This window comes from Arvicanthis niloticus, unplaced genomic scaffold (assembly GCF_011762505.2).
Source record: "Arvicanthis niloticus isolate mArvNil1 unplaced genomic scaffold, mArvNil1.pat.X pat_scaffold_567_arrow_ctg1, whole genome shotgun sequence".
Taxonomy (NCBI): Eukaryota; Metazoa; Chordata; class Mammalia; order Rodentia; family Muridae; genus Arvicanthis; species Arvicanthis niloticus.
This window is the reverse complement of record NW_023046192.1, coordinates 63,479-67,941: the sequence shown is the minus strand read 5'-3', so window position 1 is coordinate 67,941 and position 4,463 is coordinate 63,479. Positions and strand designations below refer to the sequence as shown.

Below are 4,463 nucleotides of genomic sequence, written 5' to 3'. Positions count from 1 at the left end.
GGGTATATGGCTCAAGATGGCTGCAAGGATGATATCCACCTTCTGTCGGCTCCCCACAAACTATGACACACACAAAGTCCTGTTTCAATCTCCACATCAAAGGAAATGAAAAACTGTTCATGTAAGATATAATAGTTCCCAAGTCAAAGGAAATAAATATCACTACTTTATGTATGTATGTATGTATGTATGTATGTATTTTACTTATATGTAAGTGTACCATAACTGTCTTCAGACACCCCATAAGAGGCATCAGATCTCATTATGGATGGATGTGAGCCACCATATGGTTGCTGGGATTTGAACTCAGGACCTCAGGAAGAGCAAGTCAGTGCTCTTAACCACTGAGCTATCTCACCAGCCTACATATCACTATTTTAATAGAAATAGCAGTAACAGAACTAAACCAGTAAATACAAATAAAACTTAATAGCACAGAGGGCATTGTGGTGCATGTCTGTAATCACAGGGGGGGTAGGGAGGCAGATGATCATAAATTTAAAGTGTGTCTGGGCTATCCAGAATGACATGATCAACAGCAAACCCAAAGTCCTAACCTCTCAAACAAAACAGCTTAACAGCAGAAGTTGATCCATTATATAAAAAAACACCCATAAACAACTGAAATGATAGGAGAACCTCATTACCAATATCTATTACATTAGATTAAAAAATTAATGATTGATCTATAGTGCTCAATCTGTAATGGGCCTGACAAAAGGAACAGGCATGATGACCAACAGAACATAAGAGAATTGTGTGATAAGCCTTCAAAGTCGATCGATTGGGAACAACTGTGCAAAGGTTAACAGTTCTGGAGCAACTGGATCTCAAGTGAAACATGTATTTAATTCACATTCTAAGCTTTACACAAAAGTTTGCTTAAATCAATCGCAGCCTTAAATGCCAACTTTAAAATGTTAAAAGACAGGGCTGAGGAGATGGCTAATGGTTTAAGGTGCTGGTAAGCCTGGAACCCCTGCTCATCTCCTGTTCAAGCTGGGAAACCATGTCTGCCCTCCTTCCCCCCCGCCTCCCGCCCTCACAGAGAAAACTCCCCTGCCCACTTGGAGAAAGCTAACATGTCATCCCTCCTCGTCTCTATGTTCCCAGCAATCCACCAAAGAGTTTCTGCCCAGGGGCTCAGATTTTGGCCATGTATGGACATGAGCCCACTTCCTAGCTTGCGACGCGCTACCTCGCCGAGAAGGAGAATGCCACACTCAGGATTCTTCTGACAGTATTTATTGAACAGCTCTTCAAGATGGAGAAAAGGGGAAGGACCCCGAGCTCAGAAAGCCCACTGCTTAAATAGAGCTTTGGGAGACGTGCAGATCCCTCATTGGCTCAAATCTCTCATCCAATTGTCATACTCGGTTTTCGCGCCATGTGCAGGCACATTCTCAAGTAAAGCTTCCGTGAAGAACCAGGAAGCAGAAGCCGGCGCCATCTTGTAATGGCGAATGCGGCTCCTCACACTAGCTGGTGTGTCATCACTCCTCTCCTGAGCTCTCTAAAACCCACTTGCTTTGGCGCACATGCCTGACTTCACTGACCTTCATCTGTAAGATCAGAGAACCCACCTAAGAGCTGCCACCCAATAAACCGACCTTTATCTGCTTTTAATCTGGTCTAAACTGTCCTGTATCTGCCTTGCGTAGGGAGAGGAAATGCCTATCAGTGCTTGCTGCACAGGCGTGAGGAGTTTGACTTCCAGAACTCATATACCAGCTGGGTGTGGTGGCACATGCTTAGAATTACAGCATCAAGGAGGCAGGGACAGGCAGATCCCTAGGTTTCCTGGCCCTTCACCCCAGCCTATTCTGTTTGGTAATTTCCAGAATAATAAGGAACTCTGGCTCAATAAAACAAAAACATAGATAGACGGATGGATGGACGGTGGGTGGATAGGTAGGTAGATAAAAAAAATAGCTCCTGAGGAAAGAAAACTAATATTATCCACATCCTCTGCCTCCACATATGCATGCAGCTCACTCATACAAGCATGTGTATAGACAAGAATGCACAGATATACACAAATGCATTATTCTGTGTGAAAGGTTCTAGATGGGAGACACTATATTTTGTTTGCTTTTATTTGAATGACATCATGTTGTCTCTGGGGAGATGCAATACTCATAACAAACAAAAGTACCAATACCACCAAAGTCCGGTTTAGTGAACTAATGAGTTTCATTTCAGTTGCTTGCAGGAATATGGGTGAAGGTTTACTTACAGGAGCAGAAATGACTTAAAGACAGCTGCATCACCAAAGCCTTCCCCAGCTCACAAAACTGGGAACCTGGAGCACACTGCACAGTCTGCAGGCAGCTCAGCAGGCTGAAGGGTGTCCTTCTTATGTGCCTCAGTTGGTCTAAGCCTCTTCAAGGCTGCTCAGCTGCTTCTTGCTTTTTCCAGGCTGCTGCTCTACTCTCAGTCTTTCTGGCAGCCTTTCTCCTGACGGTTTGCAACTCAGCTTTCTCAGTCTTCTTGGCAGCTTAGCTCATCTGAGCATCTTCTTTGCAACTCAATTTACCTTCCTCTGAAGGGGACTCTCAGCTTTATGGATTGCTCTTGTCATGGAGGGGCCTAGCGAATCTTGTCAGCTTCAGGGACTTCCTGAAACTATTTTGAGTTGTTATTTTCCTGTCGAAGGAACTTTCTGCTTCATGGAAAGTTTCAATCTTGGAGGAAATTGTTACACAGTGCATTCCAGGAAAAGTCATCTAGGGTGGGGAATAGGTCATTAGCTGACAGAGGTTCTGTTTAGCCATACCAGACAGCAGGTGGCAAGCTTGGATATGATGAAACTTCTCTACTTTTCTTTTCTTTTCTTTTTTTTTTTAAGATTGATTTTTATGAGTGCTCAATCTGCAGGTACACCTGCATGCCAGAAGAGGGCATCAGATTCCATTACAGATGGTTGTGTGCCACCATGTGGTTACTGGGAATTGAACTTAGGACCTCTGGAAGAGCAGCCTTAACTACTGAGTTATCTCTCTGACCCACTGGTCTACATCTTGACTGTGTCATCCTGATTACATGACTCTACACATTCTCCAAAATTCATAGGAGACTATATTGTATATGTATTGTGCATATGTATGTATACAAATACAAACACATACATGAACCCACACCCACACCTACAGTTTTGTTTTTGAGAAAGGGTCTCACTATGTAGCTCTGGTTGGCCTGGAACTACGTAGACCAGGCTAGCCTTCAACTCAGATATACGTTTCTCTCTACCTCTGGAATTAAAGGCATGTGTACCACACCTGGTGCTATAAAGAATTTTGTATACATCTTTGTCTTTCCAGTTAAACTTAAAATACATGGACTTGGAAAATTTTAGATAGCTTTAACTCCATAAAATTCTATTATTTCAAAGTACTTCAGGAATCTATCTAGTCAGAAATTTAGAAATGTAAGCTAAGTGTGGTAGTTCACAGTTGTAATCTCTGTATTGGTGACACAGATGTAAGACTGCCTTAGTTTGAGGACAGTTTGGTCTTCAGTGTGAGACCTTAAAGGAATGAAGTGCTGGAGAAATCTCCAGGGCTACCGGTTAGAGACAGGGGGATCCCTGAAGCCTGAGGGCCATCTAGCATAGGTGAATTGGTGAGTGAGTTCCTGTTTTATAATCGACCTTGTCAAAAAAAAAAAAAGATGGTAAAGAATGAAGATGACACACAACTTCAATTTGCATGTGCAGGCATGCATGTGCACGTACACACCCACACCCACACCCACACCCACACACACACCCACACACACACACACACGGTGACACACACCCCATAAATAAACCAAAACCAAAAATAGCAAACAACAAAAACAAAGATAAAGGAAAGAAACGGGGATGCGAGCAGTTCCCAAGAAGCAAAGTTCATGCCAAGAGCCCACTTACACCCCGAGCTGCTGACATCACCACCTAAAGGGCCTTCAGCACTAGATTACAGTATGTATCCCTCCCTGGACCTGAACCGGGGCCTTTCCAAGTTCAGGATGCTGCAGTCTTCTGGGCACAGAGCACAGCTCAGATTAACCCCATGTTGGACCCATGAATTGTTGCCCCGTGAGAATAAAAGTCAGAGTCATAGCAACAACAAACAAACAAAACCAAAATGTAATCTGAGAAATGTCAGTAATAGTTAAAACATTATAGTACATACTATATAAAATGCTATCGGATATAATATATATATTTATATATATTTATGATGTGTTTGTTGCTAAACTATATTAACAAAATGGGTTATTTGGGGACATTCTAATGTTTTTGTTGGCATATATCAATCAGTTACCATGATGAACTTCACTATGACATTTTACGCATGTACAGAATGTACTGTAGTCACATTAAATACGTGGACTTCTTCATGGATTTGTGTACACCCTTGTGCAGGGGCCATGTTAATTTCCTTTGTTTTTGAATTTTAGAATATGTGCAAGCCCAGCAC

General features: G+C 42.5%; 1 pseudogene; it reads right to left on the bottom strand.

Annotated features, from left to right (window-relative positions):
* Window positions 1-4,364: 4,364 nt before the first annotated feature.
* Window positions 4,365-4,463, bottom strand: LOC117702216 (U6 spliceosomal RNA; annotated as a pseudogene).